The 27,131-nt window shown below is 44.0% G+C and overlaps 1 long non-coding RNA gene across 1 annotated transcript; it reads left to right on the forward strand.

Moving 5' to 3' along the window:
• Positions 1-12,061: 12,061 nt before the first annotated feature.
• On the forward strand, positions 12,062-25,332 carry LOC123616819 (uncharacterized). The gene is made up of 4 exons (XR_006724833.2): positions 12,062-12,648; positions 12,741-12,957; positions 13,186-13,362; positions 15,232-25,332. It is a non-coding gene; the product is annotated as an uncharacterized LOC123616819 (long non-coding RNA).
• The last annotated feature ends 1,799 nt before the right edge of the window (positions 25,333-27,131 follow it).

The following is a 27,131-nucleotide window of genomic DNA, read 5'->3' on the forward strand; positions in this document are numbered from 1 at the left end:
GAATTCTCATTCGTGGGTCATCAACCAGAGTGTCTTCTGCTTGTATGGAGTCTCCTAGAGAGACGATACCTGCTCTAGCCAGACAGATGAAATTCTAAATAACAATCGTGTGCTTAAGAAAGGGGAATGTCTAGCAGAAGATCAAAGAAAAGCCCAAATAAGAATTCAAATAAGAGAAACCTCAACATTTCAGGTGTGGTTATAAGACCTCCCTGTCTTTACTTTAACTCTTCTCTGCCCAGAATGTTTTGTTTTCCCCTCCCCAGTGCAGGAACGCCTGAGGTCAAGGTGTTACCTCCTCTGTTGAAACTGTCCAGTCCTTGCCTGTGTCCCCCACCCCCTCAGCCTGGTGCACGGCCCTTGGGCATGTGTTTAGGGGTCAGGTGTGTCTCACCTTTCCAGCCCCACTCCCTCCTAGCCGCTAAGATCAGAGTCTTAGTCATTCCCATTTCACACCCTCAGGGCGAGGAGGCAGGCAGTCATCACTCAGGTTGTCGTAGTGGCAGGAAGGTAGTCAGCCTTTCGTCCTGTTCCCCCATCCCTGTTGCGTTTCCCTGCTGTGAGCAGAGAGGGAGCCTTGTGGGTGCTCGTTAATTTCTCTGTCTACCTCTCTCTCTCCCCTTCTCCTTCCCACAGCGTTCTGCTCCCTCAACACTCCTACCTGAGGGTGGATTTGCAGGGAAATAACCAAAACCACTGTCTTTCACCCAGTGGCACAGCACAGACCACACCTGGCTGTGCAAGCAGCTGGTGTGAGCTGGTCTACGAGGCCTGGCCCTCTGGCCCTCGCCGTTCCCAGTGCTCTGTGTGCATGTGTCTGTGAGCTTTACCCGCAGTCCCCTCTCTAGGTCTCTCTGGCTCCTGACCCAAGTTATGACATGAATCCCCTTTCTTTTTGTCTAACTCCTGGGAATGGTCCCAGTCAATTTCAACACTTCGGTTGGTGTTTTGTTTTGTTTGCTTCCTACCTTAGAAAGCCTTACAATGCAGGCCACAGAGACACCACTTACAATTACCTCAGTGCAGTTTGTGTTCATTCCTGTAAAGAGCTGAGCATCAGGCCTCTGATCACATCAGAACGTAACCCTCTGCTACAGCATCGTTCCTGTGAGAGTGTTCAGCGCGTTTCTCTGTGACAGGCGCCCCGTCGTACCTGTGAGGGCCACCCTTCCGTCCTCCCGGAGCCCTTTTCCACCTTGGCTAGCAACAGAGGATGCTACTTGAGCTTTAGACGGATGCTTTTGGGGCCCATCTGTGGTGCCTGCCCTAATCCCGAGATCCTCTGTCATTTCGGAAACTAAATGCAATCACCAAATTTTGCACAGTGGCAACCAGTGTTAAGGGTTTCTGGTGCCATTTTGTTCTGAATATTCACTGCCTGGTTTCTAGGATGTGTACGATCCTGATATTCCTTCCTCTTTGTTCCGTGATCCCAGCCGTTTCTTCCGTGAACCCTTCTTTCCTCCTGAGCATGGCTTCCAGGTTGAGATTAGTGCAGGGTAAGCACCGGTCCAGCCAGGAGCAGAAATGTCTGGGGAAGATGTGCTGCCCTGGTGGGGATTACACGTTCCTGGGCTGCTGAGCCAGCGTCCCAGAGAAAGGCTCGGGAGCAACGGCTGTGATTTGGGTGATTACACGTTGAGCGTGGTTGGGGAAGTTTGTGTTACAACTTGCTGATCCCTCTTGGCTCAGACAGTCTGCTCCCTGTGCTGTCTCGGGCGGGCAGATCCAGAGGTGAAGACCTGGCCACACAGGTGAGTTTTTGCCACGTAGATTTCAGATAGGCTGCCTGCCCTCTTTAAGTTTCTGAGGGGCTCAGGAAGGACTAGCGCCGTCAAGGTAGCTCGCATCACATCCCATGTTTTAAAAGGCACCTGCATGTTGGGTGTCTCATTTGCCCCTCCTGTGATGAGGCTTTCCATTTGACCACTGAGAAAATGCAAGCCGTGGTTTGCTGCCCCTTCTCCCTAGCCACCAGGTTAGCTGCTGCCTCATTTTCTCTCATAGTTTTGATCCATTTTCCTTTTAAGAACTTGTGTCATATATACATGTATTTTATTAAAAGCTTCCTCAAATCCCTTTTTTTGGAGATACCAAGACAGGGTTTAGGAGATTGAGATTTGCACAAGTAACCATTGTATATAAAAACAGATTAAAAAAAACCAAGTTTCTCCTATGCAGCACAGGGAATTATAGTCAATATCTTGTAATAACCTTTAATGAAAAAGAGTATGAAAATGAATATATGTATGTAGATGCATGCCTGGGGCATTACGCTGCACACCAGAAACTGACACATTGTAACTGCCTATATTTCAGTTAAAAAAAAAAAAAGACAGGATTTAAAAATATTAGTAACTTGCCGGATATTAAGGAACCAGTTAGTGTCAGAATTATTACTTGGAACCCGATTGTCCTCAAGCAGCCTGGGCCGTATGCACCTCCCAGTTCACACTTCTCTCTCCTGTCTGGGTTTCTCCCTCCCTTTCTCTTCCCCCTACGTGGGCTCAGGGATAAGAAATGTGAAGCCTGTTCATCTAGCTTTACCCTCACCCAGCTTCCTCTAAAGTTAACCCGTCATATAACCGTGATACACTTACCAAAACTAAGAAATTAATATTGGAGGAAAACTATTAACTAAATACAGTCTTTGCCTTACTTTTAAATACCTTTCTAGACACCATTTAAAAAGTAGTACTGAATTTTAAGACAGAAAATGAAAATACTCAACATTAATACCCACACTGTGGGGTAACAGGAACATCAAGTCCAAAATAATTGATTTTACCTTCATAATGCACTCAGGACTGCCCCATGTATGTAACTTATTCATAGTTAATTGCAAATCAGTCATTAAACAACCTGCTAAAATGTCCTTAATGTTTCAAAAGAGATTTTTAAAGATCCATCAGAATGTACATGTCATTCATAATATGACACAGATTTAAGTATTTATTATTAGAGATAAGAAATTTACTCACAAAGACCTCATTAAAATTTTTTATTCTTATTACATAATTTCAGACTTAGAGAAAAATTTCAAGAATAGTACAAAAAATTCTCCAATACTCTTTCGTCAGATTCCACAAGTGTTACTATTTTACTGCATTTGCTTTTTGACTGCTCTCATTCTCGCTGTCTGTGGGGTGTGGGGGGAGAACTGTTTAAAGTTGCAGACGTGGTACCCCTTCAGCCATAAATATGTCAATGTGTGTTTCCTGAAGACAGGAAACTTTCCCACATAGCGACAGTACAATTGTCAAAATCAGGAAATCCCCACTGATGTAACACCATTATCTAATCGACAGCCCTTACTCAGAGTGCGGCATTCGTGGGAGGCAGAATAAAGACCTCCCCAGAATGTCCACGTCCTAATCTCTGCAACCTGTGAATGTTCAGGTTACACAGGGCAGAGGGGAATTAAGGTTTCTGATGTAATAAGGTTGTGAATCAGCTGATGTTAAAATAGATTATCTTGGATTACCTGGCTGGGCCAATATAACCATGAGGATTCTCATAATTGGAAGAGGGGGCAGAAAAGGAGGTCAGAGTGATGCAATGCGGTAAGGCCACCACTGCCAGCTTGAAGATGGAGGAGGGGCAGGGGCCGGGGAATGTGAAAGCCTCCAGAAGTTCAAAAAGGCAAGGGAATGATTCTCCCCTAGAGCCTCCAGAAGGAGACTAAGCCCAGGGGGACCCCTACCAGACTCTAACCTACAGAAGTATGAAATAATAAATGTGTATGCTTTTAAGCCACTAAGTGTGGGGTAACTCATTACACAGCCGTGGAAACTGAATACACCATTTGTCTCAATAATGTCCTTCACAGCAGAAGAAAATCTGAAGTTGTGTGTTGTGTTCAGTTGTCACATCTCTTTCATTTCCTTTAATCTGGAACAATTCCTGAGTCTTCCTTTGTATTTCGTGACACTGACATTTAAAAAAAAAAATACAGACATTTATTTTGTAGAATCTTCCTCAGTTTGGTTTGTCTGATGTTTTCTTTTGATTAGATTCAGGTTGTGCACTCTTGGCAGGGAGATCATAGAAGCGATGCTGAATTCTTTTCAGCACATTAAATCAGGAGGCACGTAAGTAATCACTGGCAACATTAACTTTGACATTTGATTGGACTGGTACCTTCCAGGTTTCTCCATTGTATGGTTCCTGTTACCCTTTATGACTAAGTATAAATAAAGAAGAAGGTATAAATAAACTAACTGTTACCCATTAGTTTTAGTATCCATTGATGGTGACTGCCACATAGAGATTTTCTAACTCCATCATTCTGTATTTGTTAGTTGGCATTATGATGGGAGGTAGAGCTGGAGCTTTTCCCTCTCTCGCATTTATCTATATCTATATTTATATTATTTTAGATTCACGGATTCCTATTTTATTTAATATGTTGTTCTTGACATTTATATTGGTCTTAAACGTCCCTTATTTGGCCAGTGGGAGGACTGTAAGCCCGGCCTCTGTGGACTTTTGATGCATTCCCATCATTCTCTGAGCGTTGTCTGACTTTTTGCACATCAAGTCATTTACAGGCTTGTCTTGGACTTTCTCTGCCCTGATCCAGGAATCAGCCACTTCTCCAAGGAGCAAAATTAGGTTTGTTGCTTCTCAAAATTATTGCCAATAGCTAACAATGACAATGACAATGACAACAAAAACAGTTTGCTCGAATGAGTGCAAAAACTCTTGAAACTCATGCTGAATTTTAAGCAAATTGTTCATTAGGCTGCTTGACTTTAGGGGACATGGTCTGTTCTCTCCCCAAAGATGACTGCCTATTTTATGCTTTATCAACAAATATTTTTGGCGTCCTCATTGCTTGCATAGCCTACCTAGTACTGGTACCCGTGGATTTTAGAGTGTGACAAAAGCAATTACTCCTGCTTTGATAAATTTATTTCAGTCAAGGAGGCAACAAAAAAAAAAAAAAAAGAGGAAGATCTATTTCTATAAAGTGGAAATATGTGAGCATGTTGGTAAACAGATGACTAGGGACATTGTGTGTGTGTGTGTGTGTGTGTGTGTGTGTGTGTGTGTGTGTAATAAGTGAATGCTCAGGACTGTTTATTATGGGCAGTGGTTGAAGGACACATTATATTTGTATGAAAAGGTGAGTATTTTTAGAATGTAGTCGGGGAAATGAGTTCGGGGACACTGACCCAAAGATGAAAATACATGCACAGAGAATTCAGAGACGCACACTGTATAGTTGAGTTTTCTTCCTACCCATTCCTCCCTGTGTGTTGAAGACATTCCGGAACCTGCACCCTGTGGTCTCTAATACCAAGGAAAACTCACACTCTGTATCCTCATTTCCACGTTCTCGTGTTTGATTGATGACTGTCAGCTACTCTTGTACATGATGCTGTCATTTCATAAGACCAACTACAATGTAGCAAATGATTTAGTTATTTCAAACTCTCACTGCTCATTTGAGGCTCTGAAGAAGTGCCTCGTCATTAATCAGGACCCAAACCAGAGAGAGCGTGCCATGCTGAGATCAGAAAGGGTAGTTAATCAAACCATGAGTCGTTTGTTGGTACCGCATCGTAAGTACGAGCTGGCAAAAACTGCCGTTGGCCTAATCGTGCTCTTCTGCTGAGCACTGCGAGGGTTAACTATGTAATAAAGTGAAGTTTGTACTCATGTAGAATTTTGGACTCAGAATGTCTCCTGGAGCAATAGTTCTCAAAGTGAGACTCTGGGTCCCGCAACATCTACCTTGCCCGGTAACTTGTTAGAAATGCATCATCTCCGACCCCACACCAGACCTACTGAATCAGAAATTCAGGGGTGGAAGGGTGGGGGGTAGTCTGTGTTCTAACAAGCCCCTTCCAGGGGATTCTGATGCTGCCTCGAGCATCGCAGACGGCTGTGCTCTGTCCTCAACAAGTCCCCCTCCTTGTGTTAACCCTCGTTGCTGGTGTGTCCTGTGCGTCCGCATGTTGGACTCGGCCGAGCGTCGTCTTTACTTTCAGCTGCCCTTGCTAGGAAACAGGTTGTAACCTCTTGAATTGAGGAGAGAGAAGTTCAGAATGTGTTCGTGCTAAATGCAGCGTTAGAGACGATGTTCACTCTTTTCTGTGCTTCTTAAAACTACGGAGAAACTCTTAAGTATTACAGAACACTGAGTTGTTTGATTAATCAAGACATTCCTCCTACGGAGTACAGAGGCCTTCTTAAGAAGCAGGTAGAGATTCATGCATCTATTTTTCAAATCTTTTAATGTAAGTATTTAATCTCCCTGTTGACTTGTCCACTTTTCATAAGCTCTTCTAAATAGTCATTTCTATCCACTAGATGTGAACAGGCCAAAAGATTACAGGATAGACTAGACTTTTTATGACTCATCATTACCACCCACTGCTGTGAATTCGGTGAGCTTGCTCTGAATGATTCTGCAAGTATAAAATAAGAGCGCCAAGTCACTTGATGTGGGGGAGGCGTTTGAAATTAGAATGCCCCAAAATGCACTTAAAGCCATCAAAAGAATCTCAATTCAAACCTCAGGCCCTACTGGGTGGCCACAATGAATTAATGGACGACTCAGCTGTGTGGTCTTAGCTTCATCCTCGACCTGCCAGTGTTTCCCACAATGGGGCCAGCACAGCCTTACCGCGTTGTTCACATAAGCGGGTAAGGATGCAAAACTATACAAAATTTAGTATAGTCAGATAAACTAAGTTTTTGTAGAGCCTGAAGCTTGTGCAATTTGGGGCCTTCTTTAAAAGTATATATATATATAAAAGATCACAGATGCAAAAGTAAGCATAGAGCTGGCAAGGGGCCCATGCGCACCATCACATCCACACGGAAATCCACGTCTGCGTGGTTCCTACGTTTATTTTAAGCCGAGGGAAGGCCGAGCAGTGGCTTCCTTTCTGTCACTGTGTCATGGGGCGTGTGCATGACTGTACTTCCCCTCCACTGCAGACATCTCAGCGGCCGTCTGGCCAGGGGAACCTGTTTGGTCTGCTCACTGCATGACGACGGTGGGTGCGGCTCGGAGGGGAGTGCCCGGCCTCCAGAATGTGCCCAGCAGCTGCAGAATCAGACTTTTTGCCAAAGGAAAAGACGGCGCCCCAAGGCAGGTACTCACTGGGGAGACGGTGGAGGCCTGACTGGGCAGGGCCCACGCTATCTTCTTTTTTTATCTCAGAAATGGAAAGAGAGAGAACTCACTTCTTTGAGATCACTTCTTAAAATAGAACTCCATCCACATCTGTTCTCAGGGAATTAAACACCAGAGACAGTCCAGTGCTGGAGCCACGTCGAGGTGCTTCAGGCTCCAGACTGCTCTAAGCATGCACCGCACTGAGCAGGACTTGAACCCCGGACAGCGAGGACGCAGGCCCCGAGGTTTCAGCCTGGACTCGGTGGCTGGGTTTGCTGTTATTAAAGCAGAACAAAATGGCCAACACAATAAAAGCATTGCTGGTTCAGTGAGCTGGAAGAGCTGAACTCTTAAGCTTGTCTTTCTGAGTCTGTTTTTCTGGATCAGACAATCAGTGTGTCCTTCACTGAGGAAGCCCGCTTCACTGGACACACCCCAGAGGACCCAGTGGACATCTGCTCTCTCAAGTGGCATTGTGAAGAATACGCTTTTTGTTTTTTGGGTTTTTTTCCTTTTTGGGGGGGTGATGGCAGGTAATTAAGTTTATTTATTTATTTATTTTTAGAGGAGGTACTGGGGACTGAACCCAGGACCTTGTGCCTGCTAAGCATGCGCTCTACCACTGAGCTATACGCTCCCCATAAGAATATTCTGGTCAGAAAACACTGAGCAGAGCTTCCATTTAGGACTAGAACACTTCAGATATTTCCCTTTTATCAAAGGAAAATGATTTTGGGTAGTTATTGATCCGGTACTGAAACAGAGCCATTGCATGCCCACCTAGCCTGCTGAGAGCCTCGCCCGTGACTTTCTGAAATACCGAGGAGGGAGGCCTGCCGCCTGTGAACGCCCATTTCTCTAGGCCCGTGTCCGTGGGGGCCGTCGGGAACTCGAGTTCATGTTCATCTGACGTCATTATACAAAGGGGATTGTTAGCAAGTCTTCCTTGCTGACCTTGAGTGCCTAAGAAACGACCTGCCATCCTACACCTCTACACTGAGAACCAGCTCTGGGCAAGGCCCCAAGCTACGTGGCGGGGCCACAGAAATGTGCCAGCCAGCCACAACTCCACCCATTCTAGGGGAGGAGGCACAATAAACGATGGGAGAAATACGAGTCAGCGAACCGGGTGGCACTCAGAGGGATCCAGATGCTGTTCTAAGACCTGCGCAAATATTAAGCCTACAGCCTGATGAGCTTTTTATGAGCTTTCATAAACAAGGAAAGTGAGCAATAGAGAGATTCTTATTTTGACGACCTGATAAGAAACACAGTCGGGCCTTGACCTCAGGCAGATGGACTCCAGGGCATACCTGTATCTTAACCACCACCTTATACTGCCTCCAAGCGCACACTGATGTCTGGTAGGGTAGAAAGGAACACGATTCTCTGTGGAGAAAAATAAAGCAGGGAAGCGAGGAAAGAAAAGTGTTTAGGGGGTGGAGTGAAGCTTGCAATTTTATACAAGATGGTCCAGGGTGGGATCGTGAAGCTGTTACAAGGACCAGCTCTCACTCGGAGTGAGAGGGAAGCCATCGGCAGCTTCTGCAACAAGGCACGATGTGGTCTGGGTTATCCTGTGACAGGAGGAGTCTGGCAGGGGTGCAAAGGCAGACGAGAGGGGGCAAGGGCAGAAGCAGGGAGATGAGACAGGAAGTGATCACAACAATCTTGCAAAAGAGGAGGGGCCTGGATGACGGCGACTGCAGTGGAGGTGATGAGAAGTGACCGTATTCTGATCACGCTCCAGAGGTAGAGCGGGGCGGCAAGACCCGCTGGGAGGGGAAGAGAGAAGTTGAGAATGACTTCAAGGTGCTTGGCCTGAAGACTAGAAGGACGGGAAGACTGGAGGCAGAAGAGGCATAGGAAGCAGAATACCGGAGCTCAGCTTGGTGTTACACTGGGGACATTAACTACCCGTCCAAGTGCAGATTTCAGTTGGGAAGATGAATGTGATCTTAAGGATTCAAGGGGGACCATGCAAGTAGGTGAAAGATATAAAGGTGAAAGTCATCAGCAGATGTGCTTAAAGCTGGGACTAGCTGAGAGAACCAAGGGAGTGAGCAGAGACAGAAAGGGGATGAGGCCTCGGGTGGTTTCTTCTCCATCAGAAGAGCCCTTCTGTGGAAAGAGGTCAGCAAGATGAGGAGGAATCAGCGAAGCAGACCAAGAAGGGGTGATCCGTGAGCTAGGAGAAAAGCCACGTGGCACACGATGTCCTGGATTGATGATCAGCCACGCTAAATGATGCTGAAAAGGCCAGGAAACGAAGGCTGAGAGGCGGCCATTGGGTTTTGTCCCGTGGAGGTCCTTGAAGGCCTTGGCGGGGGCATGTTGGTGGAGTGGTGAAGGCCAAGACCTACTCACAGAGGTTGGAGGGGCTTCCTGAACTCTAACTGCAGCAGCTGCAAGAGAGACTGCGAAGCAAGAACCCAAGGAGGGCACAGATAGACAGCCCTTCTTGTCCCCAAGGGAGGCCACCGTAAAAGGGAGCAGAAAGGACAGCCGAAGTTGAAGCGTAACGTGGGCCCAAGGGAGTTGTTTTTAAGATGGGAAAAGTCCAGGAGAAAAAGAAAAACCGATGACTCGGGAGAGAAGGTGACGACCCTTCTCCAGGGGGTGGAGCGCGGTCCTTGACGAGGGCAGGGAAGGAGCCCCCTGTGGGCCTTAGATGGGGACAGGATGGGGTGCGGGTAGAGGGGGGCAGGCTGATGGATCTGGCAATAAAGCACATGGTAGAGGTTCTCTTCCGCGGTCTTCTGTTTTCTCAGAGTCTTAGGAGATAGGTCACTAGCAGAGTGACATGGGGACGGGGTGGGAGAGGTTTGGAGAGAGGGGGAAAGTGAAATGGTCTTCAAGCAGAATGGAAGAACCAGCGGACGTGGGTGACGGAGCCTGAGTGCTCAGGACCCCTTGAGGTTAATGAGCATAATTTCAAAGCGTGACAGTGAGTTGTGTGGGGGATTCTGGTGGGACTCAAAGGGAGAGATTCTAAAGACTGACCGTGGCACTGACCGTGGGCCAGGAGGGCCGTGATGGCGAGACGGTGTGGAGGAAGTCCAAAGGCAGTAGGTTCAGTGCACTGTAGGCCCCAGTGGGGCTGCGGTTTCAAAGTCTGGGCACCAGAGAGACGGACCTCCAAAGATCAGAGGCAGTGAGTAGAGACTGGGGGCTTGAAACTGAGGCTCCGGAAGACGTACGGTCATTTGAAATGTCAAGGTCTACATGTGATTGCCGGAGTGAGTAGCTGAGTAGGGTGTGTTTTACTAGAGAATTTACTTGGTTAAATACCACATTTTTCTCTCTTTCAACCCTGTCCCAGTGGAAGCCGCCTCAGTAAATTGCCCCAAAGTTTTAGTGCTCAAATGAAGCCAAATGAAATCTTTGTTCACTGGCAGCCCACAGACCAGAGTGAACCATGGTGATTCATAGATGCTCCGACTGTCCGCGCCCTGCACACAGACACATAACGGGGACATCTGGTGGGAGTGGATGGGTCCGAATCCCGAACGAACATTAGTGTACATACTTGGGGTTGATGAAGTATACCTGAGTAATTTCTGTAAAGCTGGTGATTTAAGTAGAGATATTTGATTTGCTCTAACCAAATATCAGATTACTGCATTTCCTTTTGCGGTTGCCACATGCATTCTGCAATCTAGCCTTCGTTTAAGTGTTCCCCTAGGCAAAGAATTTGAAAACCATTTACCCAGAAATCCTTAATCAGAACTCTTAATCTGACTGAATTTTTTTTTCAGCAATTGAGTTAACTGAAAAGAAAAACATCTCAAAAATAAAAGCTCATATCAATGATCTCGCTGAAAAAAAAAGACAAGTATCAAAAAATCTCCAAATGAAGTCGAACGGTGAGCAAAAATTTGGCTTACGCTGTCTACATTAATGGTAGTGCTCAAGAGTAAACATAATGATTAAGAATGAACAAGGTCCAAAATCTTCCAGAAAGATGGTAATAATCATGCTTTAGGCAACGTGGGTGACAAGGGAGGGCGCCTAAGTTGTAAAATGCAGGCATGAACGCCTTAGTCTGCAAGGTGAATGAGCCACGCTGTAGAAAACTCTGTTAGCAGAGGTTTCGGTAGCCAGAGACCATATTTGGCTTCACCATTTTCTTTCCTGAACTTTCCATTTAATCAAGGATTCTCCATTTGCTGCGTTTACAGGAAGTGGGAAATTGAGAAGGCTCTGAGCTGACCGGGGTCATTCCTTCTAAAAATCTTCACCGTGATTACAGTGGAGCTGTTCAAGGGAAACCCCCACGACTCGTTTTAATGGCCCGAGATACCAGGTCCACACAAAGGCCTGTTTTCAGGTGTTTGTGGAGGCACAGCAGAACAGGACAAGACAGGAACCCAGGCCTCCACCGCAGGGGAGTGGATGCGCCTGTGCACCACGCCACGGGTGGGTTTCCAAAGAACTGCGTCAGAGCCGCGGAATGCCGTGGCTCGGGCTGGGCCTGACCCGAGCATGTTAACGGTCTCTCTGTCTTGAGGTCAACTTTGGAGGAATGAACAAGTGCCTCATTCTGGCAGCCTGTGCTTTGGAAGCAAATTTGGATGGCTTTAAGAGAAAAGGTATTCTGATAGAACGCAGTCAGTGGTGGCTGAAGCCTGATCCGACCCAAACATACACTCATCAGTTTCACAAGCAGTCTTGCCTAGGAGATGTCCGTGGGGTTTCCCAGCCAATTATCTGAATTCTAATTATTCTAATTCTGAAACACAGAATTTATTCTCAAGTTGCTTGGTGGTGTGTGGTAGGTGGTGAGGGGTGTGTGTGTGTTTAATTTTTAAGAGCAGATGGATCTAAAGAAAGGGGAATGACAGTCGCTTCCTTTTTGGGGAGGGGCAGGATTCATGCCCACAAAAGGAGCCTAGTGGCCCAGAACACTGAGAGCACATTTTAGGACATGCTGAGGTAACCAGTTTAAACTTGCCAAAGGATGCTTTTCCACTTGGCTCACAGCTATTCATTCACATTGGCTCATTTTATTTTTAATTCCTTATTCATTTTCAGATCTTTCCGTGTAGAGTTACTGAGGAATTGCTAATTCCAGAGCTGCTCTTTGTGACACTTGACTAGAAGATTAAGTCAGGTTTTAGAAATCTTGTTTTTGTCCTTTTTCCCCTGTGCCCAGCTTAAGAACACCCCAAAGAGTAATACTTAGTTACAGAAAGTGGTGCGTTTTAAAAGGATAGCAATTTGAGGGAAGTCGGCTTTTGATTAATTTCAGTGGCCCTTAGTAAAAATAAAATAATTCATTCAAACAAAGATTAGACTAGAAAAATTACTGGAGGAGAAAAGACAAATCCCTGACACAGAAGGATTCCAAATAATTCTAAGTACTCTGCCCTCGCGCAGGTTGGGGGTAACTCTCCACCCTCACGTGTGGGTGGCGTGTAGGGACTTCCTTCCAAAGAGACCGATGTGGAAGGTGGAGAAAAGGTAATTTTACAGTGGAGAAACCTGGCCAGCACTGTCTCAGCCAGGCGACCAAGGTCAGCTTCAACAGTGAGAAGTCATGTTGACAATGTGTATCCTTGATACAATGAAATGAAAATGCCTCTGACCTTTGTGATCTTCCTCCTAGAAACTCACAACCCCAGCCTAATAACGAGAAAAACATCAGAAAAATCCCAGTGGGGGGACATCGTACAGAACACATAACCAGGACTCTTCAAAACTGTCAAGGTCATCGAAAACTGGTCTGAGAAACTGTCACCACCAAGAGGAATCTAAGGAGACACCGCAATCATGTGTAATATGGTGCCCTGGACGCATCCCGGGAGCAGACCAAAGGACATGAGGTAAGAACGAAGGAAATCTGGATTAAAATACGGACGTTAGTTGATAATACCGTATCCACATCAGTCCATCAGTTGTAACAAACATGCCATCCTAACGTAAGATGTAATGGGGCAAATGAACGCGGCGTATGTGGGAATTCTCTGTACTATATACTCAATTGTTCTATAAATCTATAACTTTTCTAAAAAGTAAAATCTATTTTTTTTTTTAAATTGCTTGGCTGAAAGGTAAACCCCACTGCTCTCATAAGTCCATCTGACGCAGAGAAGTCTGATGATGAATCGGGCAGTTCGGGGCAGTCGGAACCCTGTAAGGACGAGCTCCACAGGCCAGAGATGTGAAGGGAAGAGAAGTGTGTCCCCAAGCTCCCCGCCCCTCGCTTCTGTGCACTTCCCCTTCCAAAGGTGAGCGCTAATACATACGTGGTAATTCACCCACTCATGGCTTTCCGCCTGCACGGTAGCGCACGCTGTGAGGTAGGTAAGTGCTGTTACTGTCATTTTATCCAGGAAGAAAACGAGCCCTAGCAAGCTGAAGGACCCGAGATCACCGTGCCTGTAAGGGTGGAGCCGGGGCTGGGATAAAAATCACGGTCTGGGCCCCAGGGAGAGTGGGTTTATATGGTTTTTGTTTTTGTTTTTTATTGAAATATAATTAATTTACAATATTGTGTTAGTTTCAGGTATACAGAAAATGATTCAATTATATATATATGTTTTTTCAGATTATTTCCCTTTGTAGGTTAAGACACTGAATAGAATTCCCTGTGCTATACAGTAAATCCTTGTTGCTTATCTGTTTTCTATATAGAAGTTTGCATCTCTTAATCCAATACTACCTTCTCTCTCCCTGCCTCCCTTTCCCCTTTGGTAACCTTAAGTTTGTTTATGCCTGTGAGTCTGTTTCCATTTTGTATATAGATTCATTTGTATCACTTTTAGATTCCACATATAAGTGATATCCTATAATATTCGTCTTTCTCTGTGTGACTTACTTCACTAATTATAATATTCTCTAGCTCCATCCATGTAGCCGCAAGTGGCAACGTTTCATTTTTTTTTTTTAACGTAAAGCCAGTGTTCTTTAAGCCTCTCTTATTTGTGGACGGCCCTCCCCCATTCACTCCTTCCCTTCCAGGGATCCAGGGGTTCACAGTCCTGTCAACGTGTGTCCTTGGACTATGGGGGCTGGAGTTGCTATGACCCGAGGTGTCGGCGGTACTCGGCGGACCCCGCAGAGAAATAACGGTGGTGCAGGGGCGCGCGAGCAGGGCGGGAGGCGCCGCTCTCTGGAGTTCCGCCTAGTTGCTAATTACGGCGCTGGCTCTGATTCCGCGCTCGGATCCCCCGCGGGGGCGTGCAGTGATACTGAGTCCCATCCTATAGTTGATTCTAGCCCTAAACCTAACATTGTGCCCACCTGATGGCTTGGAAACAACCCAACCTTGGGGCATTTTCAAGTGGTTTCTGTAATGAGCATTAGAGAACCCACAGGTGTGCCTGGGTGAGGATTTGGGAGGCTGAGCAGACTTTCCCAACCCTGTATTTCAGAAAGGCTCACTCCTTTTTATTTACAGAGTAAGACAAAATTGTATATACCAGCCCAAACAAAGAGAACTAGGTTCTCTTTTTTTTAGTTTCTTTTTTTTCTTTTTGCATGATACTTAAAAAAATTATTATTATTTTTTGTGGGGGGCATTAGGTTTACTTATTTGTTTTATTTTTTTAATGGCGGCACTGGGGATTGAACCCAGGACCTCATGCATGGTGAGCAAGCCCTCTACCTCTGAGCTATACCCTCCCTCTAATAACTAGGTTCTCTGACATGTTTGCAAAAGATGTGCAGAAGATGTTGAAAAAGTAATTTGAAACAGCAACTTCTCAAACTCTGTCCTTTTCCATAAATTTCCTTAAATGGTCAGAAAGTTCACAACTTTATAAAGACTCTTAGAAAGGCTAGTCAAAGAATAGACCCATTTAGAAACTTCATAAATACAGGCAACTAAAAAAATAAAATATTCCATCACAACTTCCTGCTGGAAAAGTCAAAGCGAGTTCAGATCACATGGAGGGAAGACCTCACCTCCGGAAGAAGCTGTTTGTTTTGAAAGTTCCCCGGGGTGTGGGATGGTGACAAGTCCTCTCTTTTCTTCCCCCTTTGGTTATCTGTGTTTTCTAATGTATCTCCAGTGGACATGTATTGCTTCTGTCATAATAGAAATAAACAAGAAAAGCTATGAAAAATAAAGATAGATCGGATCGCTGTTTTGGCAGGAAGCGGCTCACCTGGAATCTCATGATGTGAATGTGCACAGCGGTGGTTCTTCCTGTGACTGACCAGTGCTGCAAGAGGGCGACTTCTGTGGCTGCAGAGGACTCCAGGGAATGCGTGCTGCTGGTGGACTGAAGATCTGGTCGAGAGTTTGAATCGCCTGGTTCCACAGAATTAACAAATAACTGTAAGACAATGCAGAAAATGAAGCAAGGGGGAGGGGAGAGCTCAGTGGTAGAGCGTGTGCTTAGCATGCACGAGGTCCTGGGTTCCATCCCCAGTACCTCTATATAATAAATAAGTAAATAAACCTAATTACCACCCCCCCCAAAGTTTGTTTAAAAATAGAAAACAAAGCAAAACGAAACCAACCAACGAACAAAACCACACATGGCTAAGATTGGAACACAGGTAACACAAGGAATCAGGACTAATCAGCCTGGAGGAGTGGAATGAGGATAAGCCAGTGGGCTTTCCTTCTGAAGCTGCTGTGTTATTTTCTTGTTCAGCTCTGCTCAGGAAAGAACAAGAGGGGAAAAAATCAACATAGGCTGACAGGTGAGCAACCTACATTGATCCCACTGAGTCCAGTTTTCTCTCATCATGTAGTTGTGTCATGATTCAGGGGATTGGACTCAGCTCCAAAGCAGGCCCATGTTGACCCAAGCCAGGGGCTGGCAAACTTTTTCTGTAAAAGGCCAGATAGTAAATGAGGATGTGTAGGCTCTGTGGTCAGTAACTGCTGAACACTGCTGTTTTATGCAAAAGGAGCCACGGATAATCTGCAAAGGAAGAGCGTGACTGTGTTCTAATAAAACTTCCAGAAACAGCTGGTGGGCAGGATTTGGTCCACACCCGTAGTTTGCCGACCTCTGGCCTAACTAAGCCAGTCATAGTTTTTCCGTCTCTCTTGCCAATGATCAGGATGCCCCAGCTTAAACCAATCAGCAAGAAGCATTTTCCTGGGGATAATGACTGGTTCAGAGGCAGGCATACGACCTAAATTGGCCCAGTCAGGAAGGGGAAAGATTTTTGGGTGACATTTGGGAGAGGAGAGAGGGTTCTGCTCCTCTGACCCCTACGTGAATCAGGATGCGCATAACCCTGCTTGCTACTGGCAACCAGTCTGCGGCTAGAAGGGAATCGGCCCTGAGACGAAGTGAACTCTGGATGACAGAGGAGAAAGATGGGACTAGGATCCCTGACAGTATTGTCAGACCGCAGGGTGATTTAGCCCTATTTCCCACTCCACCTCTGGATTTTCAAGCCTTGCGCAAGCCTCGAAATTTGCTTATGATAAAAAACCACTTTGAGTCGGGATTTCTACTACTTGTAGCTCAATGCATCCTATCTCATGGGAAATTTTAAAAAATAAGTTTATGGCTCTCAAAGTTTTTTTTTAATTTAATAGACTTTATTCTTTTAGAGCAGTTTCAGGTTCACAGCAGAATTGAGCAGAAAATACAGAGTTAGCACGTAGCCCTCCCCACCCACACATACATCCTCCCCTCCCCTCAGCATCTCTCATCAGTGCGACGTATTTGGTACAATCGATGAACCAGCATGGACACATTATTATCAACCAAAGTCCACAGTTCACATTAGGGCTCACGCTTGGTGTTGTACGTTCTGTGGGTTTTGACAAATGCATAATGACATGTAGCCACCATTACAGTATCACACAGAATAATTCCATTGCCCTAAAAATCTGTTGTGCCCCATCTATTCATTCCTCCCTCCCTCCCTCCCTGTCCCCAAAACCCTGGAAACCACAATCGTTTTGTTTCTGTTGCTGTGTATGGCTCTCAAAGTTTGCAAACACTAAAAAGAGTTGACACTGTTTCTATCAAATTTCCTTTCTGTCTTTAAACATAAATGGAAAATAGAGAATAAAACCACGACAACTCTTTTTAATTTCCCAGATTGGTAACGATGTGTCTTCTAGGGAGCAGAAAAGGTTGGGTGGAATGACTTTTAATGTGTGGAACTGCGGAATATCTGGATTGAAGGACACTTACTCTGTGATGAGACCAAGAAGGTGGATGCAAAGACGCCCTTGGGATCGGGACTTTCTCTCCGTCTTCCCTTCACATCCTTTGTCGTAAAGGCAGGTCTCTTCCCTGTTTCATCTTCAAGTTCTAAACATAAGAAAGTACTTTTTATAAGCAATGTGTCATTTTGAAATCTGATTTTTTTTACAACACTTTTATTATAGTTATGTGCAATTCTTCTATAGTCATTTTAGTCTCTTTTACTCGTATACATTTATAGCTTTGGCAATCTGTGAAATTATCTTGATAAAATAAGAGAGCTTGAGCCTTAGAATTGTTTTTCTTGCAAGCAGTTATAGTATTAACTTAGTCATCTTCCTAACGTTCTCCAGAAGTAATTTAGATAAGATATAATTTCCCTCATCATATTAATATGTAAACTGGGATATAGAAACAGGTAAGTGAGTTCAGTCTTGCAAAATCAGTACTAAACATGTATTATTCATTCAAAAAGATGTCACCGAGGGCCTACTAAGAGCTGGGTGCTGTTCTAGACATAGTTACAGCACAAAGTCCCTGCTGTCCTGGGGCTTATGTTCTAGAAGGAGAGATGGATGAAAAAAAAATGTAACTCTTATGTCGAGTGATCATAAGTGGTAAGAAGAAGCAGAAAGCAAAGGAAGAAATAGAGAATGATCGGCAGGGGAGGGTGGTGGCACCTGACCACAGAGTTCTCAGGTGGGCTGGGCCCTGAGGTGCATGGGCTTCTTGTCTGAGAAACAGCAGAGGGGCCAGTGCAGCTGGACGGAACGAAGGAGACAGAGACCTGGAGGGGACTGGCTGGAGGCGTGGCGCAGGGCACTTCGGGTATGACCTTAGAGGCTGCATAATGGCTCTGGGGTTTATTCTGGGAAAGATGGGACTCACTGGAAGGGTCACAAGCCTACAGAGTCTCTGATCAGCCTAGATGTCCCCAGCAATACCAAAGACATACGATTTATGAATCCTTTCGGCTCATCAAGCTGATTTATAGTCTGAGCAAGCAGTGGAGTAGCCATTTATTCGCTAGATTGAAAGGATTCATTCATTTCTCTCTTTCAGTTCAACTTACTGTACCAGGATGAGCCTTTGAAACTGCGCGCGCCCTTCACGCCTAATGAACTGTGTTCCTACAGCACCTGTCTTATCACCCTTCTCCCACTGATTATACAGAATGAGCTGTGTTACTTATCAAGTGTCTCCCACCATGCCTGGCCCACGGCACATGCTCAGAAACATTCACTTAACAAGTAGATGGAAGAATGAGCACAGGACAATGTTTTATTGTGATGAAACATTCTCTGCGTAAAAATTATCTCCATAAAATACATTTCTCAGACTTATATAATTTAGCCTAACGTCACTGAAAAATATAGCTTACGAGCATTTCTTTCCTCTTTCTTACATCACATTATTTTCCTTAAAAAGATCAAATCATAAAATCAAAATCTGCATGGTGGTGATAGCTTTTGTAGGTAAATTCCTTTTGTAGGTTATTACAACACCTGAGTAAATTTTCAAGAGTGTTCTAGAAGGCAATTTGAAATACATTTTTGGTGTTTTTACATATGCTAATTATTTAATTCCTCATAGAACACCCCTCAAGTATAGCAATGTGAATACCTTACTTTGCAATTGTGAAAACAAAAAATACGTGCAGCTTTCCAAATTTTAGACTCAAGAAGGTGAAACTAAAAGAGTATAAAACTTAACACCTCATTTCCAGGCATCTGGTTTATAGGACTGTATTAAGACGAAAGCGATATTTGCCAGTAGAAATGTAGGGTTATTTGGAAAAGTTTAGGTAACACATAAGATAAACTTTCTGCTGGGTAAAATGTTAACAGTCAAACAATAAGTTGTTAAGAATGTACTTTCAACAATTTTTTTTTCACCACACACGATTTTATATACCCACTGATTTTGCAAGAACTCAAATTAAGGGACTGTTGACTATAACATACAACACTTAAGGGTGTAGCTCAGTGGTAGAGTGCATACTTAACTTGCACGAGGTCCTGGGTTCAATCCCCAGTACCTCCATTAAAATAAGCAAACCTAATTACCACCCCCCCCAAAAAAAAACCCCAAACCAACAAACAAATTAAAAAAAAAAAACACTTAGTTACAAGTGACCATTGTGAAGGAGGTGCTGAGTGAGATTCCATTTACAAAAAGGGTACCAGAGAAGGTCTTGGACCTGAGCTATTTATGTAATATGGTAGCCTCTAACCACATGTGGCTAATTAAATTTAGATAAAATTAAATAAATGAAAAATGTAGCACCTCAGTGCACCAGTCACATGTAAAATGCTCAATAGATACATGTGGTTAGTGGCTCCCCTGTTAGGAAGCACACATGTAGAGCATTTCCATCACTGCAGAAATGTCCCCTAGACAACACTGCCTTAGAAAGTGCAGACAGGGGACTCAGGCTGGCAAAATCTTTAATAAAGGCAGGCAAGCAACTTACTCTGGAAAAGGAAGCATGGATTCTGGGAAGGAGACATCCGATCACACTAGCATGGCCCTTTGGGAGTATAAGTGAGTTTCGAGACAAGACAGAAACAATAGTTGTTTGTTTCGCTGTTCCAAAATTCCACACCAAAAATAATTTTTCAACTTTCATTACCCTAGAACCGGAAGTCCTATTTTGTTATGCAGAGGGAACTTGCTTAGAGGGGGGAGTGGGAAGGTTTTTGGATGGAGGAAAATGTGCTAAAGGCAATGTTCTTCAAAGACTGGTGTGGTAAGCAACGCTTTCTAAAATGATTGTAAATTACCTGGAAGACATAATACATGGTTTAATCTTCCAAACGGTGTTTTGCTAAAGTTAGTGCTAAATATCGATGCAGAGAAAAGAAACTTTTTTTTGGAAAAGCTCAAAAGAACCTGAGTAAGCAGAAAGTTGAAATGTGAAATTCAATGAAAACTGGTGTTAATTGTTATATTTAAGGGAACGTAAATGAGAATAACAAAACGGTGGTATCTGGATCCAGCTTTACCTCAAAGGCAAAATCAAGAAGCCATGTGGACTGATTCTTTCATTCCCATTTCCCACTGATGGCTGAAAGGAGCCCCAGTGGAGAACAGTTTCCTTCCTTTGGGTACATGCAGGCCCGTGCCCGGGTGTGTGGCTTGGCAGGAAAAGCTCCCTGCTGGATTTTAATACTCTATCCCCACCCGCTCCCCACCGCTCCCAGCCCCCGCCCCGCCCCCCAGCTTCCTCTGCCGGATACTCTTATGCTGGCCACAGCGGTACAAGGTGACCCGCATGGGGCCCTCCATCCAAAACTGTTATGATGCCAGTTTGCAAGCTGTGGTGCATCCAAGCGTAAGATGCTTTTGCAAACTGGTCTCTTTTTGTCAATACACACATGGGAAAGCTTGGCAATGTCCTTTAAAAAGCAACCAAAATCATCACAAGGGCAGACTACTAGATGAGTCTAAAAATAGGACTTTTCAGCCAGAAGGGCAAAGGACATATATTCATAAAGTCACAAGGGATTGGGAAATGGTTGAAATATACTCTGGTTTAGCAAATGCTGAAGTACTAGAACCAGGGATGATTAAGAGGTCCTTTTAGTAAAATAAAAGAAAGTTGACTTTATATAGCAAATGAAAAACGTCTAGAAAATACAGATATTTAAAAGGGAGAGTTGGTTACATTTATAGGTGATAATTCCATAGTATGCTAATAAGTACATTTTAAGGAAATTTTGGACTGTTTTCCTAAACATTTAAAGTTAGTGTCATGGAGGCAACCCACCCCCTACCCCCCAAAACCTCCGCGATGCTCCTGAGAGGTCCAGCCTCGCTCTGTGTGAGGGGACACTGGCCCGAATCAGCTGCATTTTGTGTGTTCTCACTCTTTTGACTCTGTCAGTGTTCTGGAGGGAAAATCAACCTTGTGGTTGACTGGTTACACAAGATCTGGTTCTGAAAGGAAGCTCATTAAATTAATTTTTATTAATACAAATTTATTTATAAAGTTAGTAAGAATTCTTCAGAAAATTTCAACAGGAAAGATTAGCATAAAGATAACATTGGGACAGTTACCTCTGAGATGGATTTTCCATCAGGCCCTGGAGGGGAGAAGATTTGGATTTGCCCTTTTCTTAGAAAATATTGAATGTAGGAGCAAAACCTAAAAACCCAAACAACCAAACAAAAGCCCATAAATTTTACTCCAAAGGAGATTTTCTACCTAGAGTCCAAGTAATACATTCCATGTGTGTGTGTGTGTGTGTGTGTAATTAAAGCCTAAGTGAAATCCATTTTTAAGTTTATGTGAAGCATGTAAAATGTATTCAGTTCCACAGAAACAATTCTGCTGCAAAGCCAAGTGGTTATTCTGCTTTAGCTGAGATTTTGTAAGTTGCTTCCCAGGGCTGTACTGACAGAGGACCTCGCGATAAGGAAATAGCAGAGGCATTAGCAGCTTTGTAAAGCATGGCAGTTAAACCTTGCTTTGCTCTGCATTCATACAATAAAAGGCAAAACATTGAAACGATTGTTCAGATGATTCAGGCCTGAAATATATTCTCCTAAAATAGCCAGACGGTTGAGACAAGTGTGTCATTTTGGTTTACATGTCTGAATCACTGCATTAATTTTTCTACTTAATCTAAGTAGACATACCGAGGCTGAGAGAAATTTTTAGGTTAATGAGGAATGTCTCTAGATTTTTATGTGGTTATTTGGAGCTCTTTGCATAATTGCAGTGATCCACAGTTTTACCTTTTAACCGAAGTCTAATCTGCGGGCTTCCTGCAAAAGACCCACCCAGGAGTGTTTGGGGATTTCTGTGTAACCAGGCCCTGGAAAAGCTGAGCCCAGGGAGACAGCTACTAAATCCTGCAGCTCTTTCCGGCAGCTTGGACTCTTTACATCACGCCGAAAATAGTTTCCAATTATTCTAAGGAGTTGAAGAATTGACTAACTTAATAAAGGGCTCCCATACCTGGATTAAGGCATCAGGTCAAGAGAAAACCATCAGGACCTGACTGGATGATGGCAAAGGATTTTGCGTAAAAATCCGAAGTCATTGTACACTGAGGAGTTACGAAAGGTAATGTGAAAAGGAAAATGCACCTCTAATAGCCAAATCTCTATTGCTGATCTTTAGGAGCGGGTGGGGGGTCCACTGCAGAATATAGTATATCTTGTAAAGATTAGGCATTTAGTAGGTCAATTATGCTTCAAAAAACAAACAAACAAACTCATTGAAAAAGAGGGCAGATGTGTGGTTACCAGAGGTGGTGGTGGTGGGGTTTGGATGAAGGTAGTTAAAAGGTGCAAACTTCCAGTTATAAGATAAACAGGTGCTAGGAATGTAATGTGCAACATGATAAGTACGATTAACACCGCTGGATGTTATATATGAACGCTGAGTTCTCATCGCAAGCAAGAAAAGTTTTTCTATTTCTTTAATTTTGCATCTGTATGAGATGATACACGTTCACCAAACTTATTGTGGAAATGCTTTCATGGTATAAGTTAGACAAATCATTATCATTATGCTGTACCCCTGAAACTTATACAGTGCTGTATGTCAATTACAGCTCAATAAAACTGGGAGGGGGGATTCCCTCAGCAAAAATTAAAATAAAACGTTTAGGCATTCCATCTTTTATTTGAAATCCGACTCAGCTTTTTTTTTTAATTGGAGAAGAATGTGTTTATTCAAGTAAGAGGCTTAATTTGTTTTTACATTGTAGTTGAATAACTCTGGAGTGAGGTATTGGCATGGATTTGTGAGGGAGCCTGGGTAACCTCAAAATGCGGATAATAATAGCACCTGCTTCAGAGGACAGCGGTGAGGAACCAGCTCCAAAACCCCTGCAAGACTCCCAGCACCGAGCTGGGCGCACACAGAGCTGTCAGTATTGTAATTGTCAAAACTGTTACTAGATGTTTCAAACACATCCAGAACTTCCTATCTAAAGGCAGAGGGTTAGACTCTTAAAGGCTGTTGAGTTCTTCAGACCTTATAATGTTATAAATTATTAAAGGTGGGAAGTTACAGACTGAAATTAAGACACACACATAGAAACATTATTTCTTGGACTCGCTTCTTACTTCTGAAAGGCAGGGGCGGGGGGGGGGGCGGTCTCTGATATAAGGGTGGCCCCCCACTACCCAGCTTTCCACTTATCTTGTCACAGCTGCAGCCCTGAGCCCCACCCCCGCAATCCAGGGAAGAATTTCACTGCAGTGGGCTCCTTAACTCTCATGCAAACCTGAATATCTGTGTCCTCTTATTAGAGTGGGCGAGGAACCACGGGTGGCATTCAATCTACTAGTGGACGTTCCACACGCGAGTGGATGACAGAATTTCAGTCAAAGGGAACGCATTCACAGGTGGCACCCTTCCTGAGTCTACTGAAGTTTCCTTGCAGTATCTTTCATCCTCTCTTGTTTGTTTTTTTCTTTTTTTTTCTATTTTGCCCTTTTTTTAAATCATGTGCCCCTCTTCTCTCCACTCCTTTCCATTTGTTTACCACTAAGTAAGTAATTGATGTGAGTATCTCTCTGTAACAACTACACCAAGAAGATGCAAATGAAGTTGTTCTTCGTGCGCAGCTCTTGACTTCCCCTCACCTCCCCGGCCTCAGGTGTATCACCAGCCGAGCACAGAAGGATCATCTCCCCTTAAAAAGTAAAAAGGCATCACTGGAGCTCTGGTCCGGCTTCTGCTGCTCCCTGAAAACTAGCTGTGGGAGCAGCATATACGTTTCCGTGGAAGATGGAAGCGTGCCACTCCAGCCAGGGTGCTTGCTTCAGAGAACATTGTTTTCTGGAGTCCGGCCAAGCTCAAGGAATTCGCCCAGACGGTCCAGGAAACGCTGAACCATTTCCATTTATGGACATTTTCCTTTACCAATTAAGAACAAAGGGGAGTTGTTGGTTTTTTTTTTTTTTTAACCCCCTGATTGCTGTATTTTTGCCTTTAAAATTTTTATGCAAATGCTGACGTAATTAGAACTATCTGGAGAGATTAAAGGCTTGGAATGGAGACCAGGAGCCCTGTCTGTTGCTGGCATGTTAACAGCCAAGTGCTTCAGTTTTTATCTTAAGTGAGTTTGAAAGCGGGTGACATGCCAGACATTCCTGCTGAAAGTTAACTAAGGTAATGATGGAACGCAAGGCGAGAAATCAACATGTCACTTGCAGTTCTGTTTGGGAGGTTGGGGTGGAGAGATGACAGTTCTGTGAAGTGAGTTGCACAGCCCTGTGAGGAAAAGTCCCCTGCTGGTGACCAAGCTGCAACTGAAACGGGGGACAAAGGGGATTTCCAGGGCGTGGGCTGGGACTTCAGGAGGCTGGCCATGCCCTGTGGAAATGCTCCCGCACCTTCCTGTCTCTGAGCCAAGGCCTTCTGCACAAAGCATTGTCCCCACTGATACCAGGGGTTACACTCTAGGTGACTGTGACAGCTTTGGAAAAGACAAGAGGAAAATCCACGTGCTGACTTTCTAGGATGAAAGTCCAAGGCGGGTTTGAAATCTGTGCTCTGAAGCAAACATTTCAGAAAGGCACCTCTTACCTTTTGTAAATTACCAAAACAGACGCCCCGAGGGGAAACTGCAGTTCTGGGGGGGGGGGGGCATTTCTACGTGAAGCCCTGAGATGCTCTTCTGCTTCAGGTTTCTTGGAACTTGTCAGAAATAGCAGCACGTCAGGCTGGAGTCCGTGCTGGGGCTCGGTCACAACTTGTGCAGCACTGGTGTGTTTCTAGTTCTGAGTTTGACACATTTGAATGAAAGTATTGTCTTCAATTATTAAATAGATTTTTGAGATGTTTTCTCTTATTTTTTAATTTCAGTTTTATTGAGGTATAATTTATGTATGATCAAATTTACCTGTTTTCAGTGTACAATTTGATTATTTTTGACCACTAATCCTATTTCAGGATATTTCCTTCACCCCCCCAAATTATCCTCACACCCTATTGCAGTCAGTAGCCCTGATAACGACTGATCAGCTTTCTTTCCTTGCAGTTTTACATTTTCTAGAATTTCATATCAATGGAATGATACAGAATCTGGTCTTTTGTGTCTGGCTTCTTTCCCTTGGCACAATGCTTTGATATTTAATCCACGTTCTGATGTATCAGTGGATCATGCCTTTTTATTGCTGAATAGTGACAAGATTTTTTTCTCAGTTTTCTTGTGTTAAAATATAACATAAAATTTACTATCTTAACCATTTCTATGTGTAGCTCAAGTTGATTTTTGTCTGAATTTGAAAAACAAAGATTTATTTGGGTCATAGGGAAAAGCAAGTAGATTTTTGTTGCCTTTTTGAAAAGCGTGCGTTAATTGAAGCTATTCGTAAGGATGTATTCAAATCCATCTTACCTTTATATTTTCCCTCAAGTATAAGATTCCACCCCTCAACTTATTTAAAATGAAGTTCTAAATGCAAAACTTTTGAAACATTAGTAAGGTGAATGCAAATCTGAATGAGAAGAAATTTTCCAGATACGTAGCAAGAATATAAATTAATTAATAACTTTCAAGTAAATGTTGGTAATCAGGACACGGACCTGGATTAGACCAAGAGTTTCACAGAAGTTTAAAAACACCCATCTTTCTCATATGATATTTGTTAGTAATTATTTCAAGGAAAAACTAACAGTGCTTAGTGATAGTAATAGCAACAAATATTACTCTTATTAATACTTTATTATTATTATAGCTTACTTGTGTAGTGCACATTATATGCCTGGGCACTAGATAGGTCATTAACTCATTTACTTTTCCCAACAAACCTACTAGGTAGGTGTTCTATTATCATTCCCATTTTACAGGTGAAGAAACTGAGGCATAGAGAAAACTAAGTAACCTGCCTTGAGGAGGGGTGAAGCCAGGATTTGGTTCTGGGAATCTGCTCTGAGCCTTGACATCTGACCCCAGCAATGCACTAGAGGAATATTCAAGTTGGCAAGAGGAGTTGATATTGTCCCTGTGCAAGGGAGGAGATTAAGCCAGAGCTGAGGTTGCAAGCCTGGGCCACACAGGTTGTTTCGACATGTGAAGAGGCCCAGGATAAGGCAATGAGAAGGAATAGGAACTGAGAGACCCTGGATCATACTGTTCACGTGGAAGAGGCGACTCTTGGGCTGGTGCCCAGGGACCTGCTGCCCAGTTTCTGCCCCAGGTCTAATGACCCCTGGGGGTCCCTTCAGAGCTAACACATTAGGAAAACCAGAAGTATTTGTTCAGAGTTCATTGTGACTTGGCTTTATTGATGTGGGCCAAGGGTCCACAGTCTGGTTGGGTTATAATGGAGATGTTGATAAATAACAACACTGACTGCGTATTGAATTCATTCAATATTGTGAATTTGTCTTTTTCATGGTGCTTTTTAATCTGACCTAACAAAGAACTTATGGACTTAGAAGTAGATTTCCTGGGTCCGAATCTTGGCTGTGTCACTCTCGCAGTGTGACTTGGTGCCTGTTACCTGATCTCCCTGTGCCTCTCTTTTCTCTTCTGTAAAAATGGGGAAATGAGTAGCGTGCCTGTTTCTCAGCATTGTTTTGAAAACTGAAGGGTTAGGTAGAAAGGATACACGGCACTTAGGGCAATTAGGCACCACATATGTGTTACTATTATGGTTATCATTATCACAAAAATGAGGGCAGATGAAAACAACTGCCCCAGTGTTTGATTTGTAATCTGTACTAAGATGAAATCACCTTCCAGGCTTTACAGCGCAGGGCTCCGCTCCTTGTCCCTGCAGGGCGGGGCGGCGTTGCACGTCACCGATGAGCAGGCACACAGGGAGCAGAGAACTCGGAGAACTGACTTCAGCCTCTGCACTGCACCAGGTACCAGGAGGGAAAATTCTACATACCTGGTCTC

Source organism: Camelus bactrianus, chromosome 21 (genome assembly GCF_048773025.1).
Source record: "Camelus bactrianus isolate YW-2024 breed Bactrian camel chromosome 21, ASM4877302v1, whole genome shotgun sequence".
In the NCBI taxonomy this organism is placed as follows: domain Eukaryota; kingdom Metazoa; phylum Chordata; class Mammalia; order Artiodactyla; family Camelidae; genus Camelus; species Camelus bactrianus.